Source organism: Cyprinus carpio, chromosome A14 (assembly GCF_018340385.1).
Source record: "Cyprinus carpio isolate SPL01 chromosome A14, ASM1834038v1, whole genome shotgun sequence".
NCBI lineage: Eukaryota > Metazoa > Chordata > Actinopteri > Cypriniformes > Cyprinidae > Cyprinus > Cyprinus carpio.
In genome coordinates, this window is record NC_056585.1 from 3,543,493 (window position 1) to 3,564,070 (window position 20,578).

The 20,578-nt window shown below is 38.6% G+C and overlaps 1 pseudogene; it reads left to right on the forward strand.

Moving 5' to 3' along the window:
- The first annotated feature begins 946 nt into the window (after nt 1-946).
- Nucleotides 947-6,800, forward strand: LOC122147369 (annotated as a pseudogene).
- Nucleotides 6,801-20,578: the final 13,778 nt, after the last annotated feature.

Genomic DNA, 20,578 nt, shown 5'->3' on the forward strand with positions numbered 1-20,578 from the left:
AAATCCAGGAAGGCAGCAACAGGAACTTGGTAAATGTCAACATTCTGGTCCAGTCAGTCAGTGGGGGAGGGTTTATTTAGTAAGCATCATCTGGACGGGCCCCTGCTAAGTCCGCTGTGCTCATCACTTATTCCAGTTATGTGTCTGGTGTCAGAATACAATAAAGGCTGCTCTGTCATAGTTATGAAGGAGTGATAAAGGAGCACAGGTAAGAAAAAAAAATGTCGTTGCAGTCGGTGATTGAAGACTCGCTGTGTAGTTTCATTTATGTACTGTATATCTGTAAAGAACGTTCGCAGACATAAAGAAAAATCAACAGTTTAAGCGTTTGGAAGTGATCGGAGGTATCTGTTTGCTCCACCGTGATTGCTGATCAGTGTTTGTTTGAGTGTAACTTAACTTTCTGTTCTGCCGGCCGGTCAGTAGTGAGGGTGACACGGGTGAGCAATGACAGAATGACAGCTCAGCCTTTTATTTTTTATTTTTTATCTCCGAGTGGTGCAAAATACACTGTTTACAAAACATTTACCATGGTAACAATGGCTTTCATTATGTAGTTTCCCTGAATTTCAGTTGAAGTTATTTCAACTTATCTTAAAATCATAATAAATTGAAATGGGATCTCCCTAAGAATCTTTCAGAATCTATAGTTACCATAGCGTACTTTTAAAATTAACGGTGTAAATTTGCTTTTTTTTAATGTAATAAAACATCCTTTTGGGTCTTAAATATAGTAATTTAAAATACAAATAAACTAGTAATATTAATAAAATGCAACTTAAGTTAATTTAAGTTTTATAGTGTATTTTAAGTATATTTTTTCATTACATGTTACTTCATTATATCTATTATGGCTACAGGATTAGCTATGAAGGAGAAGTAGGGCTTCAGGATTTCAGAAAAAAAAATCATATAAAAGAAAAGAAAAAAGAAACTGATGTACAACAATGAAAAGTTAACTCTCCATTATTTTAAAAAGCACTTATCACAAATTTTGTGTCTTTTTGTTTTAAGCTTAGAAATGGATGCCTCTCTTCTTAAATCTCCACTGCCATCCCCGGCATCGCCTGTCCCCACAGCTTTCTCTGCATCTGGGCACACCATTCATCCAATGTCCCCTTCTTCAATGTCTAGCCCCTCCCCTTCAACAATGACTCCACCCCCACATCACTCCTCACAGACAGGTCGATCCCAACTGAATGCAGACAGCAATTCCCACACTGCTTTTCCAGGACAATCATCTTTTCCTCTACAGGGTACAGATTCACTCTCTGTTGGATAATGCACAGCTCAGATGTCACATATCCCCATGCTGGTATTCCCCAAGTTCCTGTGTCATGAAATCATTGACTTAGTTCAGATCTTCTACCACACACACACACACACACACAAACACACACCAGTGTTGTTATTATTAAGTGTTGTTATTATCAGTGTTGTTATTACTAACTAAAAAATATTGAAAATAGTTTTCAGTCATGAAAATAAATGATAAAGATTAGATTAAAAACTTAACCTTTTAAAACTTACAATTAAAAATGATGCCTTGGCAACTAATAGAAATAAGTTTAACTACTTATGAATGGTAAATTAAAATATTTAAAAAAACAAAACTAATAAAAACTGACAGCACATTTAAAAAAAATACTCAAATTAAAATGAAAACTGATTTTTAAGCTAATTTAAAATATTCACATATATAATATAATAATAATATAATATAAAATACTACAATAATGCTGACATGCACAAACTTGTCATAAACAGTACAATACATCAAATTGCCATATGAAGAGCACTGATATGTTGTCAGTTGTCTTAATGTTTTTCTTCCTTGTGTTTTTCTGATTTTAACTACCAAGGAAAGAGTAGTACACTCAGCTACATTTAACACATTATCATAGATATGTCAGGACTACATTGCCTGAACAGACTGATCTGCTTTGCAAACAGTTGCAAAATAAGATGTAGGTAGTCAGTCTCAAAGATCTGATTTGAAAAAACAATGTGTGTGTAAAAATCTGCTGTGTGAACATATTTAGTATAAACTGGACTGGCTTACTACTGTACATGTTTGTTGTGACAGCATAATATGAATATGAGGCTATTTGTATGTGGACTTCTTTTCATTTTCTAGGGGAAATCCCAGAGGAACTGAGCAAAGATGATCTTAAACAGAGGGCAAAGAATGGAGACACCAAAGCACAGACAGAGGTCTGAGTGCCACAAACACAGACACACTATACATCTTCATAGTAATTAGTAAAACTTACAATGTGTTTTTGAACAGATTGGTAGATATTACCTGAGATTAGCAGAGCAAGAAGACGAGGAATTGAATTCTGGTTACTGCCGTTACATGGCTGCTCCAGGCAGCGAAAAACGGACAGAAAGATGCAGTGAAACTGCTACAGCATTGCTTGCATGAAAGAAGAGGTAAAGTAGAAACTTATTATGATATCTAGATTATAAACATATGACATCCCTTTCTCTGTACTTACATTTAGCCTGAATTTATAATGCATTTGCGTGTGTGTTTGTGCCAGGCATCACAGCTGAGAAAACAGAGAGGAGGTGTGTTCCCTGTCATGTGAATCTCGTTTCAGCGCGCAGTGTAAGGAAAGCAGCTCTGCTCATGTACTGGAAACTCAATCCAGAGAGGAAGAAAAACATCACTGCCGCTGAACTTGTGGAAAATGTGAGCCAGCTCAATGCTGAGACAGGTGAAACAACATGAATCTGTTGTTGTGGTCAACAAGTTTGGAGGATGTTGAATGAATAGTGCTTCTGTCATTTCTGTCATTACCCTTGTGTTGTACCCAACCTGCTGTTATAATTTTCCAAAATAAAAAATGTAGAATCTTCATGCAGATCTTTTATATCTAAATCAACAGGGTCGACTGTAAATATCTCCAGAACATTTAACATTATTGTGTGTGTCCTCCTTCTCCTCTAGATGGCGCTCTCAACAGCCCTCTCTCAACCCCAACACAGAAACAAAGAAAAGTTTTGGAGAGTTTGGTCATAAGAGATGGTGAATGCATTGTGTTATCTTTCCTTTAGAGTCTAATATGTTTTAGACTTTTATTACATATGTGGTAATATTAGATTAGATTAGATTAGATTAGATTCAACTTTATTGTCATTGCACATGTGGGCACAAGGCAACGAAATACAGTAGACAGGGGAAGAGATAACAGCAAAAAACATTAGGAAAGAGAGGAAAAAAAACAAAAAACCAACACCCAGACTGTGCTCCTTTGGGAGCACCGTTTTTGAGGACAGGAAAAAACACCTCAGCACAAAAGCACATAATCAATACACCATAAAACATGACTTTGCAACTGGGGACGGAAGTTGGGGATCGAGGTGATCCAGCCCAGGCAATCACCGCCCAATCCGGTCCTGCAGCCATTACAGCGCTGGTCACAGACCCGCTAGACTGGCTGGAACAAAGCGGCGAAGGCGAGGGATGGGGGTTGGGGGGGTGAATGATATCTGTATATGTGTAAGAGTTAGTGTATGTGTAGGCCTGGAGAGTTGCGATTCTCTCTAGATGCCTCAGTCCGCAGATTATAGAGCGTCACAGCCAAGTTGCCATGGAGACAGCCTTGGCCAGGTCCTAGACAGAGTCAACAATCATCAGGTGTCTGTGGGAGGGGGGAGGAATGCGAGAGCGTCTCGCTGCCGTGCTCACCCGGGAGATATATGTTATCCAGCCAAGGCCAGGGCTGGTAGAGAAAGCCGAAAGAAGATATGATACCAGTTGTTTGGTCTAGTAGCCAGCCGGCATTCCATTTTAAACGGTCACTATGATTGTTCATTGTCCATTTTGGTCTCCAAATTCTCTCAATTTCCTTTCCAAAGCCGTGAGTTCTTCTTCGTGTGTTATCCATATTGCGGTTAATAGTCTCAGTCTCAATGCTGACCACTTCTGCCCACTGCTTCATAGCATGACGGGCAGCCTTGTGAGGCTTTGGACAGCTGTTCCCGTCTTCTGAATTTTCCGATAACCCAGGGCAAAGCCTAATCCAATCAGCAGATATGCATATAATGTCCTGTATTTGTGTGTCTGTTCTCTGGCAGGGGGTGATCATTGTTAGGTGTAGAAGAGTTTGTTGAGAATACTAAACAATATGCTGAGGGTGTTTCCCCAACTCCTGCCATGGAAGGGGTCACAAGTGGTGATGATGATGATGATGATGATGATGACGATGAAGGACCAGTAAAGAACCCAGGATGAACTCCCTTTGCATCAGAAGGTGTTATTACATTTCTGCTGAAATCTATGTACAGTATGTGAAAACTTGGCGAGGTGATTCATTGTGTACTGCCTACGTGGCCAGCTGTCCACACAAATGGTATCTTATCCAAAGTGGAATCTTTTTAAGTAATTGATGTTAGATGCTCTTCATAGACAATAGGAGATGATTACACACAGGATGCTGTTGAGTGGTTTAACTCGAGTCGGACTGTTGATCGCTTTTATATGAACAAAGAGATTTAATTTAGGCTTTTAATTCATATATAAATGATATATTGGATGACAGATCAACACATACATAGAACATCAAATACAGCCACAGAAGCTTAAACATGCTTGCTTGATGCACGAAAACCAGCCCCAGGCGGTTCTGCTGTGTCAAGAAATGAAACATTTTGGTTGTGTTGATTTTCAATGGATAAGAAAAATTGAGAGAGAATATTAAAAATAACTTAATTTATGTTTTGAGGATGAACGAAAGTCTTATGGGCTTGGAACAATGATATTTTCATTTTTTGGTGGGACTATCCCTTTAATGACGAACAAATTCTTAATATTTCTGACAATTGACAAATCACTACTATTTAGTTAACCAGCTCACTATGTTTTGAGACACATCTAATAGTATACTAACTGTACTAAAAATGATAACAAATCATTTTCTTCATACCTACAGGTATTGAAGTTTCCCCTTCATGCTGTGATGGAGGTGAAAGAGGTGTTAATAGACTGGGCGTCACGTGCTGGCATGCAGTGGATAAGCTCTCTCATACCTACTCATCACATCAATGCCCTCATCTTCTTCTTCATCATTTCCAATCTAACACTGGAGTTCTTTGTCCTTGTCATTCCCCTCATTATATTCTACCTCTCCTTTGTGTCAATGGTAATTTCTACACTCCGAGTCTTCCAGAACAGTAAGGCATGGGAGAACTTTAGAGCACTGACAGCCATGTTATCTCATTTTGAGCCGGGGATCGACCATGAGCAGGCCGAGTCCAACTTCACACGGAATCACCTTGAGCCATACCTCTGCTTCCTCCTTTCTGCGCTTTTCCTCATCCTTTCATTTCTGTGGCAGACAAGTCCTGGTTGCCATGTTCGGAACTAGCTATGGTTGCAGTCTTTTTCACTATAAGCAGCTACTTAAGCCTGCGACCCTAGCAGCACAGCAGCATGCCAGATTTGCTCTGCTCTCCCAGGTTGCCTCCGCCATTTCTGCATTCATGAATCAGTTGCTGGGAGGCTCGGTGGGTCGTATAGTTGGTGGCGCTTGGTTCACCATGCACCTTTGTGACTGGTTGGTTACTGCATGTGGGTGTGCCTTGTGTTTTGTATCTCTACCTCGTTTACCTGTGTTCTCGTATGGCCACAAACAGGTGGTACACATGGCACATACTGTGTGCTGTTGCCCTACCTGGTGTGCTTCATCTGGGTAGGTGAACTGTCCGTCACGCTGTTGCAAGAGTTCACTGCATTGGGGCTTATGAGCACAGCTGTGGGCTACCCTCCTTTTACTTCTTTGCTTTACCGGTGTTTATCGCTGGCTTTTAGCAGCTGTAATGCTGGTGCAGCTACTGCAGTGGGTGGTTCCTCACCCTGGAACTGACCAAAATGATTGTAACGGTGTGCGTTTGTGTGCTGCCTGTGCTGCTGCGCTGGGTGGAACCGTTTTAGTGTGTCGCCCTCGGCAGTGCTGCGCTCTTTGCAGCGTAGCAGTGTGGTCAAGTTGATCCTTGTGTGGATTTCAGCTCTGGTGCTCTTCAGCTGGTTCTATGTGTACCGTTCGGAGGGGATGAAGGTATACAACTCCACCCTGACATGGCAGGAGTACAGCGACCTGTGCGGCCCATCGTGCATGGAAGGAGCGTAACATGGCACATGCCCAGATCCTCTGGCAGCCACTTGGAGGGACACCGGGTACCATGGGAGGGCCAGTTTAAGTATGTTCGCGTCACTGAGATTGAGAACGGTGTGCAAGCTGTCATCAACCTTCTGCCCGTCTTTGTAGCGGACTGGGTCAGATGTCTATACGGCGAGGAGTATCCTGCCTGTGAAGAGACCCAGCCGGGACCCGCTGAACCACTGTGTCAGCTCAAGGCCCTTGCAAAGCACAAGTGCTATGTCAAAAACTTTTTGACTACTACAAGTTTGAAGTAATTATGGGGATGCCACAGAAGGGGCGCAATGGGGCACAAGATTTTTGATGATGCCACCAAAGACATTGTGCTGCAGGCTAGTAACGAATTTTGCCACGTCCTACTGGCACTCAGCTCAGGTAGCATGGTGGAGTTTAGCACGGTACTTGAGGGTATAGACTGGGCAGCAAATGGCCTGTGTTTGAGCTCAAAGCCTTGCGGCTGCAAAACATGTGCCTCGCCGCTTGTACCAATAAAACAACAGTTCAAGATTGAGCAGGACTGGAGGGTTAATGCTAGAAATGCCCTTTGCATTTGCCTTCAATTTCCTGTTCCACCCTCTGCTCTCAGCTGAGGTCGACGTGTACTGTAGCTACCTACAGAAGTATCTGTTGTGAAGCTAGTTTTTGACCATTGGGATACACTGCAGTATTAGACTGAATTTCGAAGTGCAAAGAGATATTTGATAAAGTACTTTGATTGAGAAAGTGTTATCAAAACGCCAGAGCGTTGGCATTTTGTTTTGTCTGTTTCAAGTATGAAAGTGAACAACTTTCTGTAAGCACCTATAGCAGAGGTGCCCACAGTCCTGTTCCTGAAGGGCCCCATGATCCTGCCCAGAGTTTAGCTCCAGCCTGAACCAATACAAACTGCCTTGAATTTTCTAGTAATCCTGGAGGACCTTCGTTAGCAGTGGTTCAAGGGGTTTTAATTAGGGTTGAAGGTGAAGCTAAACTTTGCGTGAGAGAGGCAATGGTCCCCCAGAGAAGCAGACTTGGACACCCCAGTGCTACAGAAAACCAAATAAAATACCACCCACAATCGCTGAACAATTTAATTCCCCTTTTACACTATTTAACCAGAAGTTAAGGAATATAAATATGCATATTCATGGGGAAATTGGAAAGCCATGCCTAAATTTCCAAAGAACCAGTGCATCTGGACCGACTCACTAAATTTTCTGTATGTGAGAGGTTCACAATCACTAGCTTTCCCATGTTTTATTGATTTATAGGGCTTTTTGAATGTCTGAAATTATATAAATTTAGTTATTGTATTGGAAGATAATTTATTACTATTTGGGTGTGTGCAAGTGTGTGTCTGTGTTTTATAATTATTATGCCTTAGACTGGTTCAGAAGTATCTTTTGAAGATTTATGTGACACATTTTTTAGGGCGTTATAGAAACAAATTAGAATTAAAATGATTACTTAATGATTTTTCTGTGAAAAATATGGTACAGTAACAATAGAGGTTTTTCTTAGACCACAAACTATAGATCTTTTTATTTTCTATAATTGTGGAATTACTTATTGTCACATATATATTAATATCTCTTTGAGATTTTTAGTAGATACAAGTTTCAAACCTTAAACATTGCTGACAGGTGTTTGGATTGAGTTGTGGCTGCATTGAAGGTATGATCTGACCCAGTACATTGCACAATATTAAAAACACCTGTAATGTAGTAATAGAATTTGTCCTGTGTTGAAAAAATCAGCCCTTTTATAAAAGTTTTATTTTCGAGGGTACTATAAATATGTGAATGTGCCACCACTTCATTATATGTCAATAATGAAGTGCCACTCAGCATTTATCATTACATATATACATGCATGTGGCCATATCGCACTGGTGTTATCGCCGTTTACTGACATACACTGTCTGAGCTTTCCATTCTGCCCTGCTATGATTTCAGTGAATATTCCTCTTATCTTACAGACTTGTGGGTAGGCACATTTGACGATTGGGGGCCAGCTATGTGCTGTAACAACACCCTTAACAACACCTTAACGCAGATTAAAAACACCTCCTGAAAAAGCTCACAGCAAAGCTGCATAACAAGCTGGTTTTCTTGGCAGCAAACTTTAGATGTAGCAAAGCACAACTCTTATCTACAGAGAATGAAACATCTAGTTTTATATGCATATGTAGAGTAAGGAGATAGGTTGCACATCCAAAAAAAAAAATACGGGCAGCAGTCTGTTTTCAGATATTTATAACTAGTAACAACCATTAGATGGCAGAATAATTATATCTACTGAAACTTGAATCAGACACTGGTTAAACAGCCGACCTCCAAAAACTGTTACCTCTGCTTAAAAATGGTAATTATGAACGACCTCAACATGCACCCCTTTCAGACTGTGATTGTATTCCAGGAGTGTTTAGTTAAAAGTGGATTTTCATCTAGCTAAATTGTCAGGTGTCTAAGGTCGAATTTAACAACTATGGCAGAATATTCAGCGATGATAGATCATCACTATGCTTGGAGACCAATAAAAATAGACCAAAATTAAACCATGTTTTAAATGTAGGAATTAACCATGTTTTTTTTGGCGTATTGATTACCATTGGTATAACCACAATTTTACTAATACATGCTTTATTATTATCTATTATTATTATTTATATATTTTTTGGAATGAATTAGGTCAAGGCCAAGATTTTTTCTTATATTCGGAACAATACGGTAAATTGCAGCTAGAGTTTGAACTAACAACTATAGGATCGGCTGAAACTCAAATCTCTAAGAAGCATTGGGTTTGTCAATTCATAGACTTTCTGAATAAGCCAGACTTTTTACCAGACTTCCTTTTCCCTGAGAAAACTTCCAAAGCTCCACTGTCTGGCAGCATCAGTTTCTTATTTTATAAAGAAGATAAGAGGATAAAAAAAAAAAAAAAACAAACCTCATGGATACCACTAGAAAACATACACACAACCCACTGGTACTGGCTCAAGTGAAGGATTACCTGTTTAAAACCACACAAATAACCTTACAATAAAACCCACCTACATATCATACTGAGCTGCTGAATACTGTTTTCTATAATTATTATATATGCCCAGATACTAGAATCCATCATGGTATGAAATATATATATAAAGAATTAAACACTGGCCCAGAAATGATATGAATGGAAAAATATTCAATATTTGATCCATTTTATTGGAATGAGAGAAACGAAATGTGCTGAATATGCCCTTGGTACTACAAAAACTGTTCTAGCATTTTCAAGACTAACCCTCGGAAAACTTGTCTGACAGGTGAACCATTTCATGGACATGTGATTAGAGTGGCATTCGGTAACTTTTCATAGTTTTTAGTCACCCCGCGAGGCTTAAGAGCGTATGACAGGCTTTATTTTACCAGTCGCTTTGTTTAAAAACATTGTCGTAGAAATGTTTCAACATTGAGTTCATTTTAGATGCTGGTTCATAGACAATAAGAGTTTGTTAGAGGCACACTTATAACCACACAACAAAGCTGGACAAACAGGTGCTAGCTAGTGAGTAGAGTATCGAGTCACACGAGGCGGGGTATATAATCCGGATTACAAAAAAAATAACCATTGACTTCAGGCGATGGATCCGGATGGAAAATACTTAAATGCTAAACTCATTTCCGGGTTTTTGGCCATAAAAAAAAAAGGTGTCATCCCGAATACAGCACTGTATTTGGATTTGGTGGAGCACAGAAAGGGATTTAGATTTATCACTAATATGCAATATCACTCATTCTGCTACTTTAATTGAGGACCACTCAGAGTTCTCGCGACACTCAGTCCCAAAGAGAGTATAGGAGCTGAAACCTGTCCTCATCTCCTTTGCATTCGATGAAGGCCTAATGCATATCACAGCCGATAAAGCGCCTTCACCAACTGCTTTGAAGGCTCCTTAAAAAAAATGTTCCCTCAACAATGGCACCTTCATTACCAGGGCCCATGAAGGAGGACAATAGCTAGATGGATCCTTTGGGAGTCCAGTTTACACTTTTAAATGTAAGCATTGGGTTTCATCCTTATGCGGGGCATACATTACATGACAATTTAGGCCCACTCGTTTGCACCTCGGAGTGCAAACAGTTTGCTTCTGGCGATTGCTGACGAAAAGGCCGAAATCTGTGGCAAATTGGTGCCTCAATTTATATGAGTTGACGATCACATAGTGTGGAATCGCAAAGACCATGATCTGAAGACGAAAAAGCAGAAAGAAAGAAGGAGAAGCAGCGACACTGATGCTTGGAAATATGATACCATAAAACGATTCATGGTAGTGTGATAGGAACAGTCTGGTTAGTTGATTTAAATAGTTTGTTAAGCAAAGACTATTTTCAGACAATCCAAAACACTCCTCTCTTCTAGTCAGTGGTTGCCAAACAGATAACCCCGCCCCCCAAACCCCCACTCATGCTATAACGATATGTAAAATATGTTGTGTCTATATAGACAATGATGTTTTTTTTTTATTATATAATCATAAAATAAATGTTCTCTCCGCTACTCCACCAATAAAAAACTATGTGCAAAAACCACTTGTGTTTACTAAAATTACTAAAATACATCCCCTTACCAAAAAAGTATATACTTCAAGTTTTATTTTTGATTAAGTATACTTAAGTAAAGTTCAAGTATATTTTAAGAGAGGAAATATAAGACTTTATGTAGCGCAGTATACAAAGTATCACAGTGTTTTTAGTAGTATACCTTGTAAGTGTACTGTTTCAATAACTCCCTATTGGGACTAAATTGGCCACACTTTCTAGTATATACTTTAAGTCATAACAGTAGCAAACTTTGAGTACACAACTAGTTTACGCCTCTAAGTTTGCTATTTTGTATACTGCAATTATACTACTAAAAGTCGAACTTACAGGTATACAGATAGGTTACCTATTAAATACTTTCGTAGACAACTATTCTGATATGTTATAGTCTATACGTAAACCACTAGTTTCATGTAGTTTATTGTCTTGCAAGTAATACTCCTAAGTTTTCTTAAGTGAACTTTACATCATACTATCAGGTTATATACTATGTCCCTATTTAGGTTTTAATTGTATATATTTTGGCGTATTGAATATGCTGAACATGCAAAACACTCCAACGAAATGAACCAGAGTAATCTGCTTGTGTAAACAAAAACCTTTTATTCTATGCTTCATGCCATTCTTTTTTTAACACTTTATCCTGGGTAAGTTTCATCAAAAGTCATGGGGGAAGTCATGGCCTAGTTAGTTGGAGAGTTTGACTCCTACCCTAAGGTTGTGGGTTTGAGAGTCTCGGGCCGCGCAATACCACGACTGATTTGCCCGTTTGTCGCATTAGGCTTTCCGATTACCCCCACCTGATTCTCGCGTTGTTACCTGGGGTCACAGATACAGCATTAATGGCTGCTCCATGCCTCCTGCGGGCTTGTGTGTTTCCCGCGTGCTGGGTGTGTGTCACTGCTGTGTGTGTGCATCTTGGATGGGTTAACATTCAGACAACAATTCTGAGTATGCGAGTCACCGGACTTGGCTGTATGTCCCTTCATCTTTTTTTTTTTGGTGCACAACTGTAACAATAAAGAAATAACCACTTTTGAGCAAAAAAGCTGAAAAACAAGACTGAATTAGTATTCAGAATGAATATTCAAAACATTTGATGTACCGTCGATCTAACACGCCTAAAGCTGCACCGTAATTATTACCTCTTTATCTCCGTCGACATTATTTTCCCATAAACGTTACAGTTTTGATGCTGTTCCCTGGCAAATGATCGTGTTAGATTACATGTGTTAGTATCTGTTGTTTCTTTTTCTCTTCACTTGTGTTCTTCACTTCACACAGATTCTAGGAGCACAAGTATATTCTCAATATCTTAGACTTTTTGTAAGTATAGAGTCGGTATACTTCAATTTCATTTTAAAATAACTTTCTGAGGAGTACAGAAGCCTATTTCTAGAAGTACCTAGCCAATTTCGACGTTAAAAAGAAAGTAAAAGCATACTTTCCTAGTTTTAGTTTCAAAGAAGTATAGCTAATAGCACCTTGAATAAACTTTTTTTTCATAAGGGTCCTTATAAATTCCTGTTCTATTCCTCTATATACCACACCTGTACACACATTTTGTACACACCAGTATTTATGTGTGTGTGTGTGTGTGTGTGTGTGTGTGTGTGTGTGTATTTGAGACAAACAAACTGTTGTGGAGTTAACTTTACTATGGTTCTTGAAAATGTATACACACACACGTGTATTTTATTCACATATACTGTAGTTATTTTTTATTATCTGTGTTGTTGTTGTTCTTTGTGTACTGGAAGCTTCTGTCACCTGAACAAATCCTAGTATGTGCAAATGTACTTGACAATAAAGCTCTTTCTGATCTTCTGATCTATCTGATATTTGCAGTATCTTTGAAACAACTGAAAAATGGCTTGGTTGTTGTCTCTAATCAATCCAAATCAATCCAAGATTTTAACATGAATAAATAAATAAAATGAAACATAACAAAAAAGTAAAAAATAATTGTTATAAAATATTTAATTACTCAACTACTTACATTATGTTTCAATGGAGATCCGCAATTAGAAATAAGCTGTTCTGAAGAAAAGATTAGAAAAAATAGCTACACACAACAAAGCACAGAAAAAAAAATTGCGCGGTTTTGGACAGAAGCCCGGCTTTGCCAACACATGTGTTATTGTTTTGTCCTCCTGTTTTTCACGAATTGCTCTTGCTTGACGGCCATTTACAAAATTTGTGTTGTCGCATAGTGGAAAAGCTGTAAGTAGATTTTGACAAATAATTTCTTTAATCATAATATCTGGCTTATGACAAACTTTACAATTTATTAAAATAAGTTTGGCTTTATTTTAGTTAGTTGTCACTCTCCCAGCTGTCATTGAGGTGCTCATTAAGTTTTATGAGCGCTTTGTAAGTGAACTCTCATGCTGTCTCATTGCATGTGCTTGTGAGAATCGCCCACATGAACGGACTGAACCCCCATTCTGAAAAGTTTTCAGTTGGGCTTTTCGTGAACTAGTGAGGCTAACAACACGATTCAAGTCAGGCAGCTGGGTGTCTTTGAAAGGCGTCGTCGATCGCACGTGAGGATGTTCAGTATATCATAGGAGTACACATACCTTTCCACCCAGGTATGGTCCAAAACAATGTGCTTTAGGCAGAGCTGGCTTTACAATTGGGTAACAGCTAACCTTACATCATCCTAAGGTACTGATCCGAATAATGGGATATGTCCGCAATTATATGAAGATACTCCTCCTGGATACAACTTATGCTCTGAAGATGTTTTGTCTCATGATAATTGACAGGGCTCTATAGTCCTGGCTAAGGTAAGCACACAGACCATTAAGGGTGTGGTCGATATTATGGTTTGTACTTAAAGATTAATGATATTTCACAGGTTTTTTGTGAGGGTTTGATTTTAGGGTTTGGGTTCGGGTTATTAGCGTGATCAAACACTGATGCATCCGTGATAAAGATGCAATGCTACTCTCTACTGGAAGGAAATCAATTGTTGCTTACCTTTGGTGAAGTTAATATTACTTAATATGTTTTCAAAGCATTATAAAATTTAAAGTAACTAGGCTATGTTAGCCGTGTAATATTGAGGAGCTGGTACTAATTCTTCTATATTCCGTTTGTCACAAAAGCACTAAATAAAAAATACAAGGGGTAGTTTTAAGACACCATCCAACTCAACATTCGAGGTAATCTTAAAATAGTCATTATCATTCATACATGGTTGTGACAGCCTTTATAGATAGTTGTAGATTTATTTGAAATTATGTGTTTAAAAATGTATGTTTTAAAACAACCTGTTGTTTATTTTAGAGTTGTTGAGTGCTTACTGCAGTTGCAGAAGTTATATTTGTAATGAATCTTAAATTCATATATGAATACGATGCTCCTCCAAGCGCTTGGTGACTAGTAAGAATTTATTGAAATTCATTTTGAAGGTTTGGTGTACTTAGTTTAATTGTAAAATTATTAATAATATTAAAAAGCTAAGCTTCTGCACCATCACGGCCAATCGGTGAGTACGACGATTATAGGCATGTAACATACCATTTTACCAGAAGGAAAGGGAGTGTGACTAGACAAGAAACAGTCAGTCAGTGCCAGTGACCTCTAATGACAGTTGCTCACCATCAACCCCCAACCTTAAGATGAGGAAATGTGCTGTGTTTGCTGTGATTCACGAACCATGTTTTTTCATGGCGGCTGGAACTTCCGCTGTGGGCAAAATAAAAACGATTTCTTAAAACATGTATTGTGACTCGTGAAAACATCAGCGTCTTTTTATCTTTTAAAAATGCCTTAAAAATATCAGCTCTTATATCATAAATTGACTAAAATATGATTTCAACATGACTAACATTGTCTGGCAAACTAATGCCTCGAAGGAATAACAGGAGTAAATTACCTGTGGTATGGTATTCTTGTGCCTATGATCCTTGCCGATACAATGGGCCTAATAAATTTTCACACCAAGTTCCTTTCCACAACGTACTTTTTGGCAATGAAACATAACAGCATGCCAAAATACTTGACAATGCACGTTTAAAAGTCACCTTTTTCAAGAACCATCAAGTATAGATAGTTAACTTCTACAGACAGTTTGTTTGTCTCAAATGGCTTATACACCCAGGCACACGACACCCATACAAGACATTATATACATATATAGAGATAGAGATCAGATATATATATAGATTGTGTGGGCATCCATAAATGTACGTGTAGGCTACAGAACTGTTAATAAACGTCCAGACGGCACAACAACTCAGTGACCTTGTCACGGTTGCAAAGCAAAACGGCAGCGGCGGGAAGGGGTACCACCTCTTCTTGATGTACTTCAGTTCATGGACGTTTCAGGATGAAGTATCGTACTTTCGGCTAAACTCAGCTAGACTGGTGTTCAAATTTTTCTGCATCCTTCCTTTAAATTCTGGGTGGGAATTTTTGTGAACTGAATTTTGGCCAATCAGCTGTTTCTAGTTCGAGGTTGACAGACGAGGTGATTTTATTAGGCAATCGCTTGCATCCTTGCTTACCGCAATAACTTGACCCTTAGATTCACTTACAGCGATCTAGGCCGTGCACGGTAAAAACGTTATAACAATAACATAACATACCTAAAAATGGTGTTGGCCTGTAGCTTGCCACAGTTACAGTTCGACAAGTCGAGGAGTCCTGTCTCTTAGTCTTAGCAGGTCTTGAACGTGTAGTTAAACATGGTCTGCAATTAATGAGAGGTGAACGTTCATAAGGTTTAAGTTTCATACAACAGGAGAGAAATCCAAACAGACTATATATAATGTGAGACAAGGAGAACTGCTTAGGACTTGTGAGTATGCATTGTGTGTAGCAGCACAACTATTTATTTGGCTACAATCATATATAGGCTATATGAAGTTTACATGGTAAAAACATAAACACGTTTTTCATAGTGCAAAACATCATTAAGGGGAACTCGCTGGTTGGGCCAAGGGTTTTAATGTGGTTTCATCGGAAGTTTTACAGACAGCGCATGATGTATTGGACCTCACTTAGGATCGAAGAAAATAAAAATGTGTGATTACTCGCTCGCTTAATGTCACGTTTAGACTGTCCAAATCACAAGAACAAAAATTATAAAAACATGGGCTCTGTAAATAACAGAGCTAAAAACCTAATCTACGCGCTAATGCAAAACTATTTTTCAGCATGACGCCTTATTGATGGTTCAACATCAAATGAAATTAATGATTTAAGTTAAGCTAATATATCACGACAAAGGGCAAGATAAGTTTGCAGGGGGGGTTAAGTTTTTCCCGCGCCCGCAAGACAGTTGTTGCACAAAACAGTCATCAGAGCTTTGCAATGGGCACCTCATTAACATTTTGACTGGAGATAATACGTACCGATCATCAGTTGTGCAGCGGCCGTCTGCCATTCGATCAGAATCCTCTCCCTGTGGCTACGCATTGAGAATTAATGTAAGTGTCCACTGTATGTTTGCACACTTCCAGAATCCAAGTGCATAAGTCGATCATACCGGGTACTTGTTAATGTACCCGATTTAAGGGCATAATTTTCTGGAACTTAGCTCATTGTTCATAAACTTCTTGCCAAGAACGGAATAGTCTGCATTGGTTCACATTTTTGTTTCAACCACATAGTTCCCAAAACCGCCCAGAACGACACGTTACCGACTGTTTACTTGTAGAAATAAACAAAAAATAAATCGCAGTCCTCAGGGAAGGCTCAAAGCAGAAGCAACAAACCTGGGTGGTCACTTTGGATAAAGAATTCATAGAAGTTGGCCGCGGAAGTATTTCTTAAAATCTTTTTCTAAGTTGTCATGTTAGATTGTAATGACGTGCCTTTTGGTTTTTGATACTATGATAAACTGGTAATCCGTTAAGGTGTTCCCTTGCCCCAGGCGCAGAACCCTGTAAAACTGGGCATCCAGTAATGCCACACCAAAACATAGTTTCCCCCTAAACAATGCAAAGTCTTCCAACTTATCTTTTTTAACTCTGGCGAAAAATGTCTCAACATAGCCTGTCTTTAGACTCAACACAAAAACCATGCTAGTTAGTTTATGAGTTAAAGTAGTGCAATGAATATGCGTTTTGTGCAATTATTGTCCTGTCGTTACAGCGGGATGCTGTAATTGATAAAGAAATGAGGATTGCGTGAGGTTTTTTTTTTTTTTGTTATGCAAATTGATAATCTACATGTTTGGCTTTTAAAAGATACTATCATGTATTTAGTACTTCCTTAGAGTTATTGTTAACGGTGTCAAAATGATTGCACTTTATTTACTCAATAAAATTGTGTCAAACAGATTACAAGCCATACTCAAACATAGAATAACATAGACTAACATGACAAAACCATAGTACAACTTTACACAAATAAATGGTTTCAGTGGGACAACAAAAAAAACAAAAAAACAAAAAAATAAACAACAAACACACTATGCGAACGAATCCTCTGTTATGCATGCCAGGCCAGTAGATTTGTGGGATCACGAAAACACCCTGCGAAAACATTATATGGCCATGCACATGACGTCAACCGTTTTACAAATTCACAATTTTGTTGCTTACATAGATATGATACAGGCATCAGGTTTAAATCTTGTGGCTTATGGCCCCCAAACAGAGTTAATTGCAGACACCTAAAGTTCACGAACATAATCATACTGAAGGAGACAAGGGTAAATAAATTGTGTGGGTACCATGATAGTGGTCAGTGTTTTCTTTAGGTGGGCTCTTGACCCTTGATTTTGTTATATTACATTTTGTATGGCTGTTGTAAACTGAGCTATAACAGTAGACAGCTAAGAGTAAAGATGATCAGGTGGTGTTGGTTATGAATTTGAGCATAATCATCATCATTTGACCTGAATATCTGAACTCATTTACCAACAACTAAATAAATTTTCGTCAAAACAGTAAAAATAAAAGAAAATAGTTACTAATACAATAGAAGACACTTCAGGCTCATTAATTATTAATGCTGCAAAGCAGTAGGGGAACCATAAATGAGTTTTTGATGGTGACACACCCAGAATGCAGTGCTGCACCATGCTTTTTTGATGGTCACCATTGTTTGAGGTCCTCAGGCTGATTCTTGAGTCTGGTGTGCCTAAATGAAAGAGTTTTATTTTTAAAATAGTTTTGTTGCAGAAGTGCTTTCTAAGAATCTCTCTGATTATGTGGAAACTACCCGACCTTATATTGTACAACCACAGGGGACGCCTGTTATTCGGTAAGACACACCAAACTCAGAAATCAAGGGACTAGTGATGATGATCTGCTGATTCGTTCTTGGCTTGTCTAGCGTGCCTGTATCACACTACAGCAACCACAAAAAAAGAAAAAAATTCTGTTTAAAAAGTTTAAGGGTCAAGATCCCAACTAAAGCAAACACTGACCACCGTAATGGTAACCAAAATATAGATTTTCTCCTTCAGTGATTCTGTGTGTTAAAATCAGGTGTCTTCAATAACTCCTGTTTTGGGGGCTTGAAAAACATAAGTTTTTTGAACACAATGCCTGTATCATTCCATGGAATCAAAAAATCAAAAACATGAATTTGTGAAAAGGCATGGTGCATGCGTATTCCGTTTTTCGCTGTGTTTTCTTGATCGCCATAACTACTAGGTATGTGGTGGGTTGACAACACGTGCAACCCCACCTCTATCTGCAGGCTGCAGCTGGGGCTTCTTGTTTGTTGTCCAACGAAACCAATATTTTGTGTTGTAAATTTTACTTTTTTTTCAATGTTATTTTACTCATTTGAAGTGGTTTGTTGTAAGCATCTCATTTTTATTAATTCTAATTAATTCTAATGTGTTAATTTTTAAATTAATAATATTGCTTCTAATCTGTTGACACAATTTTATTGAGTAAAAAGTGAATCATTTTTACAGTGTATGACATTGCTAAAAAATAACATTATTTTGTGTATACATGGTGTATAGCGCAATGTGTTTAATGCAGTTTAAAGGGATATCCCACCACCAAAATGGAAAAAGTTTGTCATGAATCACTTACCCCCATGTTGTTTCGTTCCAAAACCTGTAAAAGCTTTGTTCATCTTCCGAACACAATTTAAGAATATTTTGAATTGAAAAACCGGGAGGCTTGTGATTGTCCCATATACTGCCCAGTAAAATAACACTATCAAGGTCCAGAAAAGTATGAAAGAGACATCATCAGAATAGTCCATCTGCCATCAGTGGTTCAGTCGTAATGTTATAAAGTGACTAGAAATACTGTTTTGTATGCAAAGGAAAACAAAAATAAGTTGAATTTGTATTCAGTACAATTCGTCTCCTCTGTGTGTCTCTCCGCAATCACCTGTAGCTTCATTTTGGATAATACCCGCTGAATGCAGGGCAGCGTACGCTCTTCTGTGTCAGCCACGCCTCAAGGATGTGCTGTTTTCTTTCAAATCAAAGCGTAATCATACACGTAAAAAACACGTATCCTTGTGGCCCAGATGACACAGCCAAGAGCGTATGCTGTCCTGCATTCAGCTCATATTCTACAAATGGCGATACGGGTGATGCGGGAGGAGACCACAGAACGACGAATTGTTTTGTCATTATTTGGTTTTCTTCACGTACAAAAAGTATTCTTGATACGCTTCATTACGTTACAACAGTTGAACCACCGATGGCAGGATGGAGTATCTGATGCTGCTTTTCATGACTTTCGGGACCTTGACAGTGTAACATTACTGGACAGTCTATGGGATCAGTCACAAGTATCCTGGTTTTTCATCCATAATATCTTAAATTGGTGTTCCAAAGACAACGAAGCTTTTACGGGTTTGGAACGACATGGGGGTAAGTGATTAATGACAAAATTTTAATTTTGTCATTAAAATTAGGGTTCTTTTTAGGTTCAAAAAACATATATTTTCCACACAGTGTACATTATTGTTGCTCCTCTATATGCCCGCCTTTCTGAAACGTGTTGATTTTTACAAAGCTCATCATTCTGAAAAAGCAAGGTGTGCTCTGATTGGCCAGGTATCCAGTGCGTTGTGATTGGCTGAATACCTCAAGCGTGTAACGGAAATGTTACGCCCCTTAACATACTGTGATGCCGTGGTCCCGGCACGACCAGACAAACCAATAAAAACCCATTACAAATGAGGCATTGGTTGCATCCATCAGGGACATAATTAACTGATTATAATGACTTATACTGTGTTTTTATACGGCGTCGCGTTGCAGTGTGTTGCATTGCGTATCGTGCTGCGTAAACATTAAACCATGTCTGCATTTGTGATCAGAGAAACGACAAACAACAAGCACAACTCTACACTGCTTAAAACTCGCGTTTGAATCATCAGTGGCAAATTCTTTAAATATATAAACGTACTTACAGGTTGTGAGTCAGAAGCGCCAGACTGTCCTTGCAAAGTTGGGAATTGACCCACTTCATAGAAATAGACACCGGCATTTGTAGCTACTGGTTCAGGAAACAGTCCTCATCCTCCGTTTTGAAAACATTTTTTTTTGCGTTGCAACACATCTGATATTTTGGGTTGAACAGTTCTGGAACAATGTGTTGTAATACACACTTCTGTAGTTTCTATTCATATTTTAGTTAGTCCCATGTGACCAAATGGAGTGACATGTGAGAGACAACTCAAATTAACAATGAGGGATGGGTTGACAGAAACTGACCCCAGATTGAGACAGGCATAAAACATATTAGATGGTCGCAATCCCTATTTCAACTGAGGATATTAAAAACCCTTCAATTAAGCTCTCAGATCAGAAATGGAACTGGTCTGCAGAAAACCACATCCAAACAGCTCTCAGCAAATTAAGTGTCAAGAAAACTGGAGAGAATTTGAGAAGGGTGAGGGGCA